The sequence below is a fragment of the Ovis canadensis genome, chromosome 1, assembly GCF_042477335.2.
Source record: "Ovis canadensis isolate MfBH-ARS-UI-01 breed Bighorn chromosome 1, ARS-UI_OviCan_v2, whole genome shotgun sequence".
Lineage (NCBI taxonomy): Eukaryota > Metazoa > Chordata > Mammalia > Artiodactyla > Bovidae > Ovis > Ovis canadensis.
In genome coordinates this window covers 226,230,260-226,251,374 of record NC_091245.1, presented here as the reverse complement: position 1 = coordinate 226,251,374, position 21,115 = coordinate 226,230,260, and the positions used below count along the sequence as shown (strand labels likewise).

The following is a 21,115-nucleotide window of genomic DNA, read 5'->3' as shown; positions in this document are numbered from 1 at the left end:
CCATATTCCTTATCAGGATCTCCTGTCATAAAACAACTCATGCAAATGGTTACTATGGTGCCTGGCCAGGGTGGGCGGTTTTAATCAGTGTGCTTCCCTTAACAAAGCTAAGACATTGACTTCAAGGAAAACGAGTGTTTCTCTGGGTACTTGAGTCACTTTTGCCTAAAGTATCATCAACGTTGAGCAGAAGAACTAGCTTGCTATAGAGTTTAAGTCAGGACAGGGAATTTGATTTTGACCCTTGGAGAACTGGAAAAATTACTTAAGCGTTGCTCAAGACTCTACATTGGCCACTACTGATAGAGTTGAGAGTGTTCATGGAATCTTCACATAATTTAGGAACACAGGACTCAGCTGATTCCTACAGAACATTATTCAAGGCATCATGCAAAGAAATATACAGATAAAATGGTTTTATAAACTATGTAAAGACAAATTTGAAGAGGTAAACATGAACTGATAGAAATTGAATCAATAGGGCTAATTACTGAGGTTTTAATACTTTAGTTTATCCTAGCATATTCTCTTTGAACTAATACTCTCTTTCAGTATAGGAAATAGTTACACTTTTAGATCTTAAATTGTGTCCTATATTAAAAATCTTTATTCTTTACATAACTGCTACAGAACAATATTTATAAAATATAAAGTCTTAAAAGCTCAAATGAAGATTCAATTTGGCAATAATAGCTTTGTCACACATTAGGCAAATCACTTAAGTTTTATTGACCTTGATTTATTTACCTGTTAAAGATGGTAGTGCCTTTTATTAAGCTTTTCTGTTCTCTTGCATCCAGAGCATACTTCTATTATGACTAAGGTAACCATATAACTTATCTTCTAAATTATGGCAATTTTGAGAGTGAAAGCAGATGCTAGTTATAAATGTTGAAGATACACTTTTTACTAATTAACCTTAATTAAAGATAATATCTTTTCTCATCATTCTCTATTTTTGAAAAATGATAATATTCTATTAAAAAACAAAAAAGACTGTCACTATGAGGTAGCACTCGAGGGCTCAGATTCTACACTCTAAATTCAGGGAGTCAAAAGTTTGTACTGAAAGTTTGGGAGATCATGGGATATAGAAGAGTTACATAGGTTATAAAGAAGTAATTAACAAGCCATATTTTAACATGAATAAATTATGATGATTTCTTAATTGTTTGATATAATCATTTGAACAAATTGCCATAAAAATATGAAGTAGTGAGATGCTAATACTATGGGGGAAATGGCTTTGATATCAGGAAACTATGTTTTGATGTAATCTATATTATCTTGGGAAATTTTCCCATTCTCATTCTAGATTTTATTATTATAAAATATGATCTTAAAAGCCCAATTCACTGGTATTTTGAAGGATTGTGAAAACTTTTAGGCAGAGTGTTTCACACAAATTAGGCTCTCAATTATTGTTTGTAATTCTACCCTTCCTTTTGGTATTAATACCATTTAAAACTTCAGAAATATATAAAAGTTACTTTTTGTTCTCTAGCCAAACAGAAAATAATAAATCTTTCCTATGTTTTGAAAACTCTAAATTAGGAGACAAATGCATAGTTAGTTATAAATGAACCTGTACAGAAAAGAGCAATGGTTGCAATTAACAAAGAATGATAACCAACCTTACTTTTATCTCTTAAGGAGATGGTCATTCTTTAACCTGTGCCTTTAAAAAAAAAGTAAAGATAAACTCTTAAACCTTATCTATGCCAATAAAGTGTAGGGACTTTTTATCTGAGGCACTTTAGAGACTATTCTCTGTTATCCTCACTACTTAACCAGTTTAATACAAGTGACTTCCACATTAATTGTGGCTTAATATTTCAACATTAGAAACTTTGTGTTATATATTTTAAAATGAAGTATAGACTGAGGATAAAATGAAAAAAATATGTTTAATAAATGAATTTGAGATTAGAAGCCTAATGAACGTAAAATAAACATAACCATAAATAAAGTAAACATAATCGCAAAGAGTCAGACACTACTGAGCACCTGAACTGAACTGAACTGAACTATAATATCTCTGAAGGAGAGGCAGAAAAAGGCTTTTAGTAGACAAAATTTCAATAATATTCCATAGACATGGTGAAGATATGGTCCACACTTTCCAGGATAAATTTTATTTTATTTCAAGTGACATTTTTAAATATACAAAATATGCTCATTTCAGTTTCTGCATGTATAAAACTTTTGTGTAAATAGACTTTGTCAGCATATTAATATGACATTTTTGATCACACGGTACCATCATTGAATATGTGAGTGTCCCTATTCTCCTGGTTTTCTTGATATCACAAGTTTAACCTTCTCAACTGGCATGCAAAGTTTATGTTTAGCTAATTATTCTTATAGTGCTGAAAAAAATTAACCTGAAAAGAAGTTGATTAATGACCTTCAGTTTGATAATTCATGGTGAAGAGATCTTATGTACTGGCTTCTATGGAGAATTCAAACACTCCACTCTATCTTGAAAAAACTTTTAATCCAGGAAGTTATGAATAAAAAGAGTCAGTTTGCAGTAAAAAAAATGATAGGTAGCATGCCCATGAGGGTACATTCTATATAGTCAATTACATCTGAATATGTTTGGGGAAGAATGTATATGTGTATACATATTTTGTTGTTTAGTCTCCAGGGAATCTTCCTGACCCAGGGATCAAACCCATGTCTCCACATCACCTGCTTTGCAGACAGATGCTTTATCACTGAGCCACCCAGGAAGCCTGTATTAATATATACATGTGTATGTATATATTTACAATATCCCTTAGATATTGTTCAAATTATGCATATTAGTGTATATTTATTCCTTTAAATATAGAATGAAGTAAATGGAAATATAATTTCTGTAGATAAGGAAATCAGGCGTTAAAGCTGAATTGATTTTTAATATAATTTTGATTTTTTAGTAGCTACATTCCATGGTGACAGTATTCAATGGAGCCAACAATTGCCAAATGAGTCTTTTTAGTCCATATTGTACTGATACATAAATACAAACAGTAATAATACAAAATCAGAAATCACTGAAGATCTAGTAATATATGACGATTGTAAATTTAGTATCTGTATATTATAATGCTTCAGTTCACTTCAGTTGCTCAGTCGTGTCCCACTCTGCGACCCCATGAATTGCAGCATGCCAGGCCTCCCTATCCATCACCATCTCCCGGAGTTCACTCAGATTCACGTCCATCGAGTTCGTGATGCCATCCAGCCATCTCACCCTGTATCGTCGCCTTCTCCTCCTGCCCCCAATCTCTCCCAACATCAGAGTATTTTCCAAAGAGTCAACTATTCGCATGAGGTGGCCAAAGTACTGGAGTTTCAGCTTTAGCATCATTCCTTCCAAAGAAATCCCAGGGTTGATCTCCAGAATGGATTGGTTGGATCTGCTTGCAGTCCAAGGGATTCACAAGAGTCTTCTCAAACACCACAGTTCAAAAGCATCAATTCTTTGGCGCTCAGCTTTCTTCATAGTCCAATTCTCACATCCATACATGACCACAGGAAAAACCATAGCCTTGACTAGACGGACCTTAGTCAGCAAAGTAATGTCTCTGCTTTTGACTATGCTATCTAGGTTGGTCATAATTTTTTTTTTTTTCCCAAGGAGTAAGCGTCTTCTAATTTCATGGCTGCAATCACTTTCTGTGGTGATTTTGGAGCCCCCAAAAATAAAGTCTGACACTGTTTCCCCATCTATTTCCCATGAAGTGATGGGACTGGATGCTATGATCTTCGTTTTCTGAATGTTGAGTTTTAAGCCAACTTTTTCACTCTCCACTTTCACTTTCATCAAGAGGCTTTTTAGTTCCTCTTCACTTTCTGCCATAAGGGTGGTGTCATCTGCATATCTGAGGGTATTGATATTTCTCCCGGCAATCTTGATTCCAGCTTGTGTTTCTTCCAGTCCAGCATTTCTCATGATATACTCTGCATATAAGTTAATAAGCAGGATGACAATATGCAGCCTTGACATACTTCTTTTCCTATTTGAAACCAGTCTGTTGTTCCATGTCCAGTTCTAACTGTTGCTTCCTGGCCTGCATATAGATTTCCCAAGAGTCAGGTTAGGTGATCTGGTATTCCCATCTCTTTCAGAATTTTCCAGTTTATTGTGATCCACACAGTCAAAGGCTTTGGCATAGCCAATAAAGCAGAAATAGATGTTTTTCTGGAACTGTCTTGCTTTTTCCATGGTCCAGCAGATGTTGGCAATTTGATCTCTGGTTCCTCTGCCTTTTCTAAAACCAGCTTGAACATCAGGGAGTTCACGGTTCACGTACTTCTGAAGCCTGGCTTGGAGAATTTTGAGCATTACTCTTCTAGCATGTGAGATGAGTGCAATTGTGTGGTAGTTTGAGCATTCTTTGGCATTGCCTTTCTTCAGAATTGGAATGAAAACTGAACTTTTCCAGTCCTATGGCCACTGTTGAGTTTTCCAAACTTGCTGGCATATTGAGTGCAGAACTTTGACAGCATCATCTTTCAGGATTTGAAACAGCTCAACTGGAATTCCATCACCTCCACTAGCTTTGTTCGTAGTGATGCTTTCTAAGGCCCACTTGACTTCACATTCCAAGATGTCTGGCTCTAGATTAGTGATCACATCATCAAGATTATCTGGGTTGTGAAGATCTTTTTTGTACAATTCTTCTGTGTATTCTTGCCACCTCTTCTTAATATCTTCTGCTTCTGTTAGGCCCAGACCATTTCTGTCCTTTATCGAGCCCATCTTTGCATGAAATGTTCCCTTGGTATCTCTAGTTTTCTTGAAGAGATCTCTAGTCTTTCCCATTCTGTTGTTTTCCTCTATTTTTTTCGCACTGATCGCTAAAGAAGGCTTTCTTATCTCTTCTTGCTATTCTTTGGAACTCTTCATTCAGATGCTTATATCTTTCTTTTTCTCCTTTGCTTTTCACCTCTCTTCCTTTCACAGCTATTTGTAAGTCCTCCTCAGACAGCCATTTTGCTTGTTTGCATTTCTTTTCCATGTAGATAGTCTTGATCCCTGTCTCAAGTACAATGTCACGAAACTCAGTCCATAGTTCATCAGGCTCTCTACCTATCAGATCTAGGCCCTGAAATCTATTTCTCACTTCCACTGTATAATCATAAGGGATTTGATTTAGGTCATACCTGAATGGTCTAGCGGTTTTCCTTACTTTCTTCAATTTCAGTCTGAATTTGGTAATAAGGAGTTCATGATCTGAGCCACAGTCAGTAGATACTATAATTAAAAAATACTTCATTGTTAAAAATGCTAACTATCATCTAGGTCTTCAACAATTTCCAAGTTTTTGCCAATGCAGCATTTAAACTACTGTAAAAATTACTACAATGTGAGTCATAGACAGGAAGTCAACAAGTACTTTTGGAAAAATGATGCCTATAGATTTGCTTGACATAGAATTGTGATGAGCCTTTAATTTGAAAAAGAAAAAAAAAAGGCAATATCTGAAAAGCATGATAAAAAGAAACCAATAAAATGAAGGTATGACTATAATTTGAATAAGTAACAGTAATGACTTGTACCTAAACATATACCATATTATCTTTTATATTAATTTGAAAATTAGGTTGTTGAAAAATTGTTATCATTTTAGAAGATGTAACAGTCCTAAAGGATTCAGAACCCAGGTATGACAAATGACAAAAATGTAATTAAAATAAGTATCTAAAAAATGTGCTCAGTTAATACATCTTCTATGAATATGTTGATCCTAACACTGTACTACTAGAGTTGGAAGAAAAAAATTCTCATGGGTTTATAAAATAAATAATTCATCAAATTAACTAAAACTAAAAGAAATGAATTTAATTACTGGTCTGCCTATATTCTTTTTTCCCTATAATATGTAAAGAATACATCAAGATAACCTACATTTATAAATCCTAGAGAAGAAATTTTTCTCTAGATGAAAGTGCAATAATAATCTGTAAAGGAAATACTTAAACCAATTTTGGAATATTAAAATCCCGATACTCATACCATTAGAGAAAATCATTTTTACATATTTGCCAAAAGTACATTAGCAATTGAAGAAATGCCATATGTAAGAGTAAAAGCTAATAAAGCAACAACAGACTATTTGATGCAAGCACTTTTTAAAAACTGTATAATCATTGTCATTCTGTGAAATGTAAAATGGTCTAATAAAGTTCTAAAAAGTTAACTTTTTTTAATGGCTGGCACTTCTGATAGTGATAAACATAGCAAGATTACATACTGATCAAGATGAAAGAAAATAATTTTTATGTGTATGATTTTTTTTCAGGTTTTAAAACTTTTTATTTGCATAAAAAACGTGTATTCCAATAATTAAAATCATTTGAACAACAACAGCAACAAAAAAAAACACTCTGATTAAACTGCATTTTACAGCCCGCAGAACACCTAGGACCAGCTTTTTACTCTAGATTTCACTGTTGTCCCACCCAGCTGCCTCTTTCACCAACATGCAAATTCTTTTCCTTCCCTGCCAGCCACACAGGCAGATGGGAGAGGCAGGAATGGGCATATCTTGTCAGCAATTCTCCATTGTTTGATGTGAAAAAGGGTAGCACAGTCATTTAAACTCGATCCAACCTGCTTGCATCTTACAAAATTAAACAGCTAAAAGAACTAAAATAAGAAGGCAATGCTTGTGGAATGTGCAGTGCATACTTCATTACAACTCGCCTGCTTGCTTCTCCTGTTCAATCGTTTCTATTGAAGGCAGTGAATCTTTCTTTTGCGTTTCTGTTTTCTTGAATCTGATTTATCAAACTTCTCAATCTCAGCCATATCAGGTTTGTCAGACATGGTTGCAGAAGGTGTGGAGCAAGTTCCTAGCGATTAAAGTCTGGTCTGCACTGTGGCCACAACCGAGTGCCGATGTGTATTATTTCAACTGCTATATTTTAGCTATTTTAAACAAAGTCTTAGTTTCTCTAAGCAAGTACAAGTCCTCCAAGCTTATTATTTTGATATTTATTTGGAGTACAAATTATGAAATTTCTATTTGTATTAGTTTTGTTTCTCCAAGAAATAGTCATCAAAAATACTTTTCTCTTTCCTTGATAATTTTGCGCATTAATATAAATGTTATGTCAGGTTATAAAGTCATTTTACATTAAACTATTTTGAGATGTCATATAATGTACATTATGCTCAAATAATTTCTTATTGATAAAAATTAAAAAATGTGGTGTTTCATTGACATTATATGTATCTTCTATTTCTCTATCAGTTCTGATATAACAAAGGAAAATATCACAAATGGAAAACATGATAAAGTTCCTACCCTTTCAAATTTTTTACACACTGACATTAATGAGATGCATAGAGCCAACCATTCTTCTGTGGAAAAATTCTTACTACTGTATGCAGCAAAAAAAAAAAATCACCTAATGTCAAAATTAAAACTGCATCAATGGTAAAAGAACATCATGAATATTTGACTTGTTTTCCAAATGATAGAACTTAAAAAGTAATCCTGATTTTGTCACCAACTTGAAAGCCTTGAACAAAAGTGTAAATTTTTTTTTTCAAAGTAGAAGAAAACATTAACTGGACTAACTTGGAAAAAAAGAAATTTTGAATAGCATTGATTTGTGTCTTAGAAAATGAGAGTCTTTGCTTCAGTGATTCTACCAATGACATCATTCACTTCAAAAATATGACATTTCTGAGGTGTGGTTCCAAGACGGCAGAGAAATAGGATGGGGAGACCACTTTTTCTCCCATAAATTCATCAATCTCGGCCCCAAAAACTGGCATCCTGCACCAAACTATGAACAGGCTTCTAGCTGATAACCATATCTTCCTGGGATCCTGGATGGTTGACATCTGCCAGGAGAGTCACAACCTGAGATCAGCTCCCCAGAGGAGACACATGGCATGCCTGAGACGGTGCTCTCGTGGCACACCCAGGAAACTGAGAGGCTAGGCCAGGGAGGTGATTAAGATGCATGGACCACCTGGGACAGTGTATCCACCAAGGACCTGGTTGCCTGAGCTGCTCAGACCTCAGAAGTGCACAAAACGCACGCCCAACTGAATCTGTACCCTTGCAGAGTACTCAAGAACCTGAACTCGAGTGGCTTAGACCTACGAAGTGCATGAAATGCAGGGTCCATTTTGAACAGTGCTGTGCAGAGTACCCTGGAGCCTGAGCAGTATACACCCAGAAACCACATCCTGCTTTGAGCTGGGGCAAACCTAGTGTGGTCCATACATTGTGAGCACTTCCCCCACACACCAGTGATATTTGTTTGCAATGTACCTCCCTCTCCAAAACACAACTGAACAAGTCAGCCTAAATAAGTGGCCATCTTTGCCCTCTTGTGTCAGGGCAGAAATTAGATGCCGAAAAGACTTGCAAACAGAAGAAGCCAAAATAAACAAAGAAGAGGGAACTGCTCTGAAAGTAACAGGTGCAAAGATTAAAACCCTGTCATTAACATTGACAAAGCATGGGAAGGGGCCTATAGACCTTGAGAACAAGTGCAAGCTGAAACAAGGAACAATCTGAAACAGAACTGACCTCACAGTGCCCATAAGAGCCCCAGAGAAATTTCTAGCTATATTTTTATTATTATTAATTTTTAATATTTTTAAAAGTTTAAGTTTTTTATTACTCCTTGAATTTTCATTTTTATAACATACTCAGTTCAGTTCAGTTCACTTCACTTCAGTCGCCCAGTCACTTCTGATTTTTTGCAACCCCATGAACAGCAGCACACCAGGCCTGCCTGTCTATCACCAACTCCCGGAATTTACCCAAACCCATGTCCACTGAGTCAGTGATGCCATCCAACCAACTCATCTTCTGTTATCCCCTTTTCCTTCTGCTTTCAATCTTTCCCAGCATCAGGGTCTTTTCCAATGATCTTCACATTAAGTGGCCAAAGTATTGGAGTTTCAGCTTCAACATTAGTCCTTCCAATGAACAGCCAGGACTGATCTCCTTTAGGATGGACTGGTTGGATCTCCTTGCAGTCCAAGGGTCTCTCAAGAGTCTTCTCCAACACCACAGTTCAAAACTATCAATTCTTTGGCACTCAGCTTTCTTCACAGTCCAATTCTCACATCCATACATGACCACAGGAAAAACCATAGCCCTGACTAGATAGACCTTCGTTGGCAAAGTGATGCCTCTGCTTTTGAATATGCTGTTTAGGTTGGTCATAATTTTCCTTCCAAGGAGTAAGCGTCTTTCAATTTCATGGCTGCAGTCACCATCTGCAGTGATTTCGGAGCCCAGTAAAATAAAGTCAGCCACTGTGTCAAATGTTTGCTCATCTATTTCCCATGAAGTGATGGGACCGAATGCCATGATCTTAGTTTTCTAAATGTTGAGCTTTAAGCCAACTTTTTCGCTCTCCTCTTTCACTTTCATCAAGAGGCTCTTTAGTTCTTCTATACTTTCTGCCATAAGGGTGGTGTCATCTGCATATCTGAGAGTATTGATATTTCTCCGAGCAATCTTGAATTCAGCTTGTGCTTCTTCCAGCCCAGCGTTTCTCATGATCTACTCTGCATATAAGTTAAATAAGCAGGGTGACAATATACAGCCTTGACGTACTCCTTTTCCTATTTGGAACCAGTCTGTTGTTCCATGTCCAGTTCTAACTGTTGCTTCCTGACCTGCATATAGGTTTCTCAAGAAGCAGGTCAGATGGTCTGGTATTCCCATCTCTTTAAGAATTTTCCACAGTTTATTGTGATCCACACAGTCAAAGGCTTTGGCATAGTCAATAAAGCAGAAATAGATGTTTTTCTGGAACTCTCTTGCTTTTTCCATGGTCCAGCAGATGTGGGCAATTTGATCTCTGGTTCCTCTGCCTTTTCTAAAGCCAGCTTCATCATCTGCAAGTTCATGGTTCATGTATTGCTGAAACCTGGCCTGGAGAATTTTAAACATCACTTTACTAGTGTGTGTGATGAGTGCAATTGTGTGGTAGTTTGAGCATTATAACCTACTGTTACCTTACAAAAAAAAAAAGACCCTATTTTTAAAGCAAGTTTCATATATATACATTTTTTATAATTTTTGCGATTGATTTTGTTTTGTATTTTTAATGTAGTATTTTTGAGAGTCTAACCCCTACTCGAGATTTTTAATCTTTGCTTTTTGGTAATTTTCAATTTTATATCTTTAAGAATTTAATTTTCAATATCCATTTTCACTTAGGGGTATAAATACTGGCTTGATTGCTCTCTCCCCTTTTGACTTTTCCTTTTTTCTCCCAGATCACCTCTATGTTCTCCCTCCCCCATTCCTCTTCTCTACTTAACTCTGTGATTCTCTCTGTGTGTTCCAGGCTATGCAGAACACTTATGGAACTGACTACTGGCTAGATTGGTCTCTCCCCTTTTGACTCTCCCTCTTCTCTTACTGGTTACCTCTATTTCCCCCCTCCCTCTTTCTTCTCTATGTAACTCTGTGAACCTCGCTGGGTGTTCCTCGCAATGGAGAATTGTTTCACCATTAACCTAGATGTTTTATCATCTGTGCTATATGGATAGAAAAGTTTTGAGGCCACTGTAAGAATAAAACAAACCCAGAGGCAGAAGGCTTAAGTCCAAAACTTGAGAACATCAGAGAGCTCTTGATACCAATGAACATTAATAGACAAGAACTCATCCAAAAGTTTCCATACCTACACTGAAACCAGGCTCCACCCAACAGCCAACAAGTTCCAGAGCAAGATATACCATGCTAATTCTCTAGCAAGGCAGGGACACAGCCCTGAGCATTAAAAGACAGGCTTCCCAAAGCCATATCACATCCATAGACACCCAAAACTCACTACTGGACACTTCATTTCACTTCAGAGAGAAGAAATACAGCTCCACCTACCAGAGCACAGACACAAACTCCCCTAACCAGGAAACCTTGACAAGCCACTAGTCCAAACTCACCCACAGGGAGTAGGCTCCACAATAAAGAGGAACCACAAACTTCCAGCCTACAGAAAGGGCACCCAAAACACCACAATCTAAACAAAATGAAAAGGAAAAGGTAGTAAAATAGTCAGCAGATAAAGGAACATGATAAATGCCACAAACCAAAAAAAGAGGAGGAGATAGGGAGTCTACCTGAAAAAAAATTCAGAATAATGATAGTAAAGATGATCTAAAATCTTGAAAACAAAATGGAGATAGAAGCAAGAAATGTTTAACAAGGACCTAGAAGAAATAAAGATAAGCCAATCAATAATGCAATAACTAAAATCAAAAGCATTTTGGAGGACATTTCACCCCAAAACAGTGAATTTCACCTTTTTTCTCAAGTGCACATGGAACATCCTCCAGAATGGAGTACATCCTGGACCATAAATCTAGCCTTAGTAAATTCAATAGCTGAGGCAGAAGATAGGGTAAGTGACATAGAAGACAGAATGGTGGAAATAAATGAAGCAGAGGGGAAAAAGGGGAAAAAAAAAGAATTAAAAGAAATTAGGACAACCTCAGAGACCTCTGGGACAATGTTAAATGCCTCAACATTCAAATCATAGGAGCCCCATAAGAAGAAGCCAAAAAAAGGAGGGGTGAGAAAATACTTGAGGAGATAATAGTTGAAAACTTCCCTAAAATGAGGAAGGAAATAGCCACCCAAGTCCAAGAAACCCAGAGAGTCCCAAACAGGATAAACCCAAGGTGAAACATCCCAAGACACATATTAATCAAATTAACAAAATCAAACACAAAGAACAAATATTCAAAGCAGGAGGGAAAAGCAATAAATAATACACAAGGGGATCCCCATACGGATAACAGCTGATCTTTCGATAGAAACTCTTCAGGCCAGAAGGGAATGCAGGACATACTTAAAGTGATGAGAGAGAAAAACTTACAACCCAGGTTACTGTACCCAGCAAGGATTTCATTCAAATATGAAGGAGAAATCAAAAGCTTTATAGACAAGCAAAAGCTGAGATAATTCAGCACCACCAAACCAGCTCTTCAACAAATGCTAAAGGATCTTCTCTAGACAGGAAACACAGAAAAAGTTTATGAAATCAAACTCAAAACAGCAAAGTAAATGGCAATGGGATCATACTTATCAATAATTACTTTAAATATAAATGAGTTGAATGCCCCAACCAAAAGACAAAGACTGACTGATATGGATAAAAAAACAAGACCCATATATATGCTGTCTACAAGAGACCCACCTCATACTAAGGGACACATACAGAATGAAAGTGAAGGGCTGGAAATAGATATTTCATGCAAACAGAGACCAAAATAAAGCAAGAATAGTGATACTCATATCAGATAAAATAGACTTTAAAATAAACACCATGAAACGAGACAAAGAAGGACACTACATAATGATCAAAGGATCAATCCAAAAAGAAGATATAACAATTATAAATATATATGCACCCAACATAGAAGCATCTCAATACATAAGGCAAATGCTAACAAGTATGAAAGGGGAAATCAAAGTAGCACAATAATAGTGGGAGACCTTAATACCCCACTCACACCTACGGATAGATCAACCAAACAGAAAATTAGCAAGGAAACACAAACTTTAAATGATACAATGGACCAGTTAGAACTAATTGATATCTATAGGACATTTCACCCCAAAACAATGAATTTCACCTTTTTTCTCAAGTGCACACAAAACATTCTCCAGGATAGAGCACATCCTGGACCATAGATCTAGCCTTAGTAAATTAAAAAAAAAAAAAAAGAAATCATTTCAAGCATGTTTTTCTCATCACAATGTGGTAAAATTAGATGTCAATTACTGGGGAAAAAAAACTATTAAATATACAAACATACGGAGGCTAAATAACACTCTTCTGAATAACCAACAAATCATGGAAGAACTCAAAAAGTAAATCTATGCATAAAAATGAATGAAAATGGAAACACAACAACCCAAAACCTATGGGATTCAGTAAAAACAGTGCTAACGGGGTGGTTCATAGCATTACAAACTTACCTCAAGAAACAAGAGAAAAATCAAATAAATAACCTAACTCTACACCTAAAGCGACTAGAGAAAGAAGAAATGAGGAACCCCAAGGTTAGTAGAAGGAAAGAAATCGTAAAAATTAGTGCAGAAATAAATGAAAAAGAAACAAAGGAGACTATACCAAAACAACAAAACTGAAAGCTGGTTCTTTGAGAAGATAAATAAAATAGACAAACCATTAATCAGATTCATCAAGGAAAAAAAATGGAGAAAATCAAATTAACAAAATTAGAATGAAAATGGAGAAATCACAACAGACAACCCAGAAACACAAAAGATCATAAGAAATCACTATCAGCAACTATATGCCAATAAGATGTACAATTCAGAAGAAATTAATGAGTACTTAGAAAAGTATAACCTTCTAAAACTAACCCTGGAAAAAATAGAAAATCTTAACAGACCCATCACAAGCATGGAAATAGAAACTGTAATCAAAAATCTTCCAACAATAAAGAAACCTAGGACCAGATGGCTTCACAGGTGAAGTCTACCAAAAATTTAGAGAAGAGCTAACACCTATCCTACTCAAACTCTTCTAGAAAATTGCAGAGGAAGGTAAACTCCCAAAATCATTCTATGAGGCCACCATTACCCTAATACCAAAACCTGATAAAGATGCCTGGAAAATGAAAACTGCAGGTCAAAATTATTGATGAATATAGATGTAAAAATCCTCAACAAAATACTGGAAAACGCAATACAGCAACATACTAAAAAGATCATATATCTTGACCAAGTGGGCTTTATCCCAGGGATGCAAGAATTCCTCAGTATTCACAAATCAATCAATGTGATACACTGCATTAACAAATTGAAGGATAAAACCCATATGATTATCTCAATAGATGCAGAGAAAGCCATTGACAAAATTCAACACCCATTATGATAAAAACTCTCCAGCAAGCAGGCATAGAAAGAACATACCTCAACATAATAAAAGCCATATATGATAAACCCATAACAAATATTATCCTCAATGGTGAAAAATTGAAAGCATTTCCCCTGAAGTCAGGAATAAGACAAGGGTGCTCACTCTCACCATTACTATTCAACATAGTTTTGGAAGTTTTAGCGAGAGCAATCAGAGAAGAAAAAGAAATAAAAGGAATCCAGATTGGAAAAGAAGTAAAACTCTCACTGTTTGCAGATGGCATGATCCTCTACATTAAAAAAAAACCAAAGATACCACCAGAGCTAATCAATGAATATAGTAAAGTTTCAAGATATAAAATTAATACACAGAAATCCCTTGCATTCCTATACACTAACAATGAGAAAACAGAAAGATAAATTAAGGAAACAATCCTATTCACCATTGCAGTGAAAAGAACAAAATACTTGGGAATGAATCTACCTAAAGAAACAAAAGACCTATATATAGGAAACTATAAAACACTGATGAAAGAAATCATAGATGACACAAATCGATGGAGAAATATACCATGTTCATGGATTGGAAGAGTCAATATAATGAAAATGATTATAATACCATAAGCAATCTATAGATTCAATGCAATCCCTATCAAGCTATGTACCAATGGTATTTTCCACATAACTAGAACAAATAATTTAACAATTTATATGGAAATACAAATAACCTCAAATAGCCAAAGCAGTCTTGAGGAAGAAGAATGGAACTGGAGGAATCAACCTGCCTGATTTCAGACTATACTACAAAGCTACAGCCATCAAGACAGTATGGTACTGGCAAAAAGACGGAAATATAGATCAATGGAACAAAACAGAAAACCCAGAGAAAAATCCATGCACCTATGGACACCTTATCTTTGACAAAGGAGGAAAAAATATACAATGGAGAAAAGACAATCTCTTTAACAAGTGGTGCTGGAAAAACTGGTCAACCACCTGTAAAAGAATGAAACTAGAACACTTTCTAACAACATACACAAAAATAAATTCAAAATGGATTAAAGATTTAAATATAATAGCAGAAACTATAAAACTTCCAGAGGAAAACATAGGCAAAACACTCTCTGACATATCACAGCAAGATCCTTTATGATCCACCTCCCAGAGTAATGGAAATAAAAGTGAAAATAAACAAATGGAACCTAATTAAACTTAAGAGCTTTTGCACAATGAAGGAAATTATAAGCAAGGGGGAAAGACAGCCTTCAAGGTAGGGGAAAATAATAACAAGTGAAGCCAGTGACAAAGAATTAATCTCAAAAATATACAAACAGCTCATGCAGCTCAATACTGGAAAAATAAACAACCCAATCAAAAAAAAAAAAAAAAGGGTCAAAGAACTAAACAGACAGTTCTCCAAAGTAGACATACAGATGACTAACAAATACATGAAAAGATGCTCAACATTGCTCATTATCAGAGAAATGCAAATCAAAACCACAATGAGGTACCATCTCATGCCAGTCAGAATGGCTGCTATCAAAAAGTCCACAAACAATAAAATGCTGGAAAGGGTGTGGAGAAAAGGGAGCCCTCCTATACTGCTCTTGGGAATGCAAACTAGTACAGCAACTATGCAGAACAGTGTGGAGATTCCTTAAAAAAACTGGAAATAGAACTGCCATATGACCCAGCAATCCCATTGCTGGGCATATACACTGAAGAAACCAGAATTGAAAAAGATACGTGCACCCCAATGTTCACCCCAGCACTATTTGCAATAGCTAGGACATGAACTCAATCTAGATGTCCATTAGCAGACGAATGGATAAGAAACCTGTGTACATATACACAATGTAATATTACTCAGCTATTAAAAAGAACACATTTGAATCAGTTCTAATGAGGTGAATGAAACTGGACCCTATTATACAGAGTGAGGTAAGTCAGAAAGAAAAACACCAATACAGTATATTAACACACATATTTGGAATTTAGAAAGATGTTAACAACGACCCTATATGCGAGGCAACAAAAGAGACATAGATATAAAAAACAGACTTTTGGATTCTGTGGGAGAAGGCAAGGGTAGGATGATTTGAGAGAATAGCATTGGAACATGTTTTTTACTATATGTGAAATAGATCATCAGTTCAAGTTTGATGCATGAAATAGGGCACTCAAATCCAGTGCACTGAGACAACCCAGAGGGATGGTATAGGGAGAGAGATGGAAGGAGGGTTTGGGATTGGGGACTGATGTACACCCATGGCTGATTCATGTCAATGCATGGCAAAAACTACCACAATATTGTAAAGTAATTAGTCTCCAATTAAAATAAATAAAATAATTTTTAAAAGATAACATTTCTTTTAACATTTTGAAGTGGTTATTGGCAGATTCTATATTTATCTTTAATGCACAACTAGATGAAGCCACTGATGTCTGACACAGCAGATAGACTTGGTTTTTGACCTGTTTTTGGTCCACTGAATCACATGACGTAGGAGTTCCTACTGTTAACAGCTATTAACACAAATATTAAAGGGCATCTGAGTCTTCAAAATAATGAAATGTCTTTGCCTGGAAAAAATTTCCATAGGAAAATAAATCTTGACATTCTCTGAAAAGGCTGAACATCTTTATTGCTTGGGCATATCTGAATTTTACTGTTTGGATCAGAAATAATCTTTGCACATGGCTGTGACTCATTTTCTCTATGGGAATTCACTGACTGTCAAAGACATTTTCAAAAATACTGTACAGATTACTCTCTGCTTCATCTTAACTAAGACTTTGAACTATGCTCTCTTAAAAGATTTTGTTATACAAGAAGAATAGGTACTTGTAGCTTATATGGATGATTGCTGGACTTCAGGGTTTGGGGTAGAGTTCTTTTGATTCAATATTTGCATTTCATATTTTTTGAGAGAGAAAATATCAGTTCAAAAAATTTAACATTCAGTATTAGAATATTTCATGTCCAATGGATATCTAATAGTTGAATTAACTGCAAAATATTTTTATTGATACAAAGAAGTACATCTTTCAATTTAAGGCCTTAAGTCACCATTTTAAGTGCTGTCATTCTGGAAGAAGGACCTGATAACTGCTGAAAAGTTTCCAGTGTTGAGGGTAAAATTTTTGTTGGCTCTATTTGAAAAAGAGAAATACCTGTCCATTTCTCTAAATGTAGAAATTTGCAGAAATGGAGATACTACAGGATTCTTGAAAAACTTCAGAAACTTATCTGGTTATGTATTTTTTTATATACTGTTGGTAGAGACAAAGGAAAAAAAATCAAATCTTACCAGAGATAATCTCACTGATTTGCAAATTAAATAAGTAATAAAATTGAAGGCTATATTTAACAATCTATACATAAGATTTTCAGAGAATTTTGGTGTTTCTTGACAAGAGATCATACTAATCTACTAAAGCAAACTAATGGAGATAAAAAATCTTTGCAACTGTATAACTATGTGAGTCTCCTTTCTACGACTACTGGGAAAACATTGACAAGTTTAAAAGTAATCATACATAAAAGATAACTTACGCTTTCCATGTTAAGGACTATTCCTTAAACTGATGTAGATGTTTAGTCATTCAGTTATGTCCTACTCTTTGTGACTCTATGGACTGTAGTCCACCAGGCTCCTTTGCCCATGGAATTTTCCAGGCAAGAATACTGGAGTGAGTTGCCATTTCCTACTCCAGGGGACCTTCCAACCAAGGGACTGAATCCTCATCTCCTATGTCTCCTGCACTAGGAGGTAGATTCTTTACCACTGAGCCACCTGGGAAGCCTGTGGCACATTTTTAATTCTGAAAAATTTTTATAGAAAATTAGGATTTTATTTTTAAGTAATGAAAAAGAAATAAAAATTATCTACTAATTTTTACAAAAAAAAATTTGTGTGAATGAAGCATGATTTTTTTTTTTTTGGTCTATATGAAGGAAATAAATTGAAGATGTACTAACACAGAAATCTTGCAAATAATGATGTGCATTCAGTTAGATACATTTTCTCTGGAAATGGAGATAAAAATTTCAACTGTTTATGAATACATCTTTGACCAAAACCAATGTATGTCTTATGCATTATAAAATAATTTTAATTATTTGGCATCAGAAGGCTATATAGAAAACTTCAGAAGTAACACTTCTTTAGAAATTATGTAATCAAAAAACTGGAGCCAATTATACAGAGTGAAGTAAGCCAGAAAGAAAAACACCAATACAGTATACTAACACATATATATGGAATTTAGGAAGATGGCAATGACGACCCTGTATGCAAGACAGGAAAAAAGACACAGATGTGTATAACAGACTTTTGGACTCAGAGGGAGAGGGAGAGGGTGGGATGATTTGGGAGAATGGGAATTCTAACATGTATACTATCATGTAAGAATTGAATTGCCAGTCCATGTCTGACGTAGGGTGCAGCATGCTTGGGGCTGGTGCATGGGGATGACCCAGAGAGATGTTGTGGGGAGGGAGGTGGGAGGGGGGGTCATGTTTGGGAACGCATGTAAGAATTAAAGATTTTAAAATTAAAAAAAATAAGTATAAACTGAAAAAAAAGAAAAATAATAAATCAACAAACAAACAAAAAAATATTATGAGAAGTGATACAACATGTACAAGAGAATAGAATATGGTAGAACTATATATTTTAGCAATGTAAAAATTGCACCAAAACTGATATAGCTGTTATATAACAATAGCTAACATTTGTTGGTTCTTCAGATTTGAAAAGTATTCAAAGACATATTATTATCATTTTAGATCTTCACAACTATAAAAATTGCTGTTGTTGTTCAGTTACTAAGTCGTGTCCAACTCTTGGAGACCCCATGAACTGCAGCACTCCAGGCTTCCTTATCCTTTACTATCCTCCTGAAGTTTGCTTAAATTCATGTCCATTAACCCGGGCATAATTAATCCCATTTTCTTAAAATATGAGATAAAAATGGCTGGTAGATATCCACTGAATTTTATTCTTCTTTTCCTCTTGAGAAAGGGAAAACCACATATCACAGGCTTCCTTATAATTTAATTTGACCGAATTTTAAGCAATGGAATATGAGTAAAAATGATGTGTACAAATTCCATAAAATTTCCCATCCCTACTGCTCCATATTCTTATCCTTATCCAGCAGTCTTGAATAACAATGCCAGAGTGGCTTTCTACCTACATAATGGAAATAGAGTTTCCATCATCCTAGGTCCTTGAATCACTGTGGAGTAGAACCTACTAATCTGGTCTGTACCGTGTACCCCGCCCAGCCAGGCTGAAACTACCTTGGACTCTTTGTGAGCAAAAGATAAATATTTATTATATCAAGTCATCATTTGAGGTGATTATTAAAAACAATTCATTATGCTCTAATATACCTGTTAGTTCCTGATAGCTCAGAGGGTAAAGAATCCACCTGCTATGCAGCAGACAAAGGAGACGGAGATTCAGTCCCTGGGTTGGGATGATCTCCTGGAGTAGGAAATGGAAACCCACTCCAGTTTTCTTGCCTGGGAAATTTCATGGACAGAGGAGCCTGGCAGGCAAGAATACTGGAGTGAGTTGCCATTTCCTGCTCCAGTCCATAGAGCTGCAAAGAGTTGGACACGACTGAGCACACACATGAAGAGGACCTTGTAGTGTAATTCTCTAATCAAAACCTAAAATATATGGCATTGGATTGGCATATTAGCAATTGGAATCAAAGAAGGATATTGTCAATTTAAAAAAAATTCAGAGCTATGTTGTGCTGTGGTAAAACATTTGGTAACACTGTCCCATTTTATAACTGGGAAAACAGGTCATGATCCATTCCTATATCTCTAGACTAAGGAGTTGGAGAACGCTAGAATATCCATTTGTATCTACAGTTACTTGCGGCTGTTGGAAAGTTATTACAGAAAATTAAATGAGCTCATAAAAAATGGCTTATTTCTAAGTGGTGAATAAGTGACAAAACAGTGTTGGAGAAGCCAGTTGCTTCTAGACCATAAATAGCAGGAAGTAGGACTAAGATTGCCGAGAGAAACATCAATAAACTCAGATACACAGATGACACCACCCTTATGGCAGAAAGTGAAGAGGAACTAAAAAGCTTCTTGATGAAAGTGAAAGAGTAAAGTGAAAAAGCTGGCTTAAAGCTCAATATTCAGAAAAGTAAGATCATGGCATCTGGTCCATCACGTCAGGGGAAATAGATAGGGAAACAGTGGAAACAGTGCCAGACTTTATTTTGGGGGGGCTCCAAAATCACTGCAGATGGTGATTGCAACCATGAAATTAAAAGAAGCTTACTCCTTGGAAGAAAAGTTATGACCAACCTAGATAGCATATTCAAAAGCAGAGATATTACTTTGCCGACTAAGGTCCATTTAGCCAAGGCTATGGTTTTTCCAGTGGTCATGTATAGATGATAGAGTTGGACTGTGAAGAAAGCTGAGCACTGAAAAACTGATGCTTTTGAACTGTGGTGTTGGAGAAGACTCTTGAGAGTCCCTTGGACTGCAAGGAGATCCAACCAGTCCATTCGGAAGGAGATCAGCCCTGGGATTTCTTTGGAAGGAATGTTGCTAAAGCTGAAGCTCCAGTACTTTGGCCACCTCATGTGAAGAGTTGACTCATTGGAAAAGACTCTGATGCTGGGAGGGATTGGAGGCAAGAGGAGAAGGGGATGACAGAGGATAAGATGGCTGTATGGCATCACCGACTCGATGGACATGAGTTTGAGTAAACTCCAGGAGTTGGTGATGGACAGGGAGGCCTGGTGTGCTGTGATTCATGGGGTCACAAAGAGTCAGACAACAACTGAGCGACTGAACTGAACTGAGGACTAAAATGTGCTTAGAAAAAGGATCAAGATCCCCCTCAGTAGGGTGTTGCCATGTGACAAAATATCTTGTTTCATATGGCCTTAACACAGCCTACAATAATTTGGAGGGGTGGGGAAATAAAGCAGATTTAAGAATTATGGGGTAAAACATTTGGATTGTGGTTATCGAACAGGAAATGTTCTGAAGTCAAGTATCATATTTCATGATCCTAAGATGCCCTTTTTCTCACATTTTAACATATCTGAAATAGAGAGTTATAAAATTGATGGGGTTTTTCAATTACTAACATAATATGGAAGTGAAAGTCTAGGAACATTTTGAGGTTTCATTTTTTTTTTTTTTTGGTAGAGGGAGGGAGAGATGGTAAATCAACACTCCTAAAGTAGAA

At 35.9% G+C, this 21,115-nt stretch overlaps 1 pseudogene; it reads right to left on the bottom strand.

Moving 5' to 3' along the window:
• Nucleotides 1–6,689: 6,689 nt before the first annotated feature.
• On the bottom strand, nucleotides 6,690–6,823 carry LOC138433121 (thymosin beta-4-like; annotated as a pseudogene).
• Nucleotides 6,824–21,115: the final 14,292 nt, after the last annotated feature.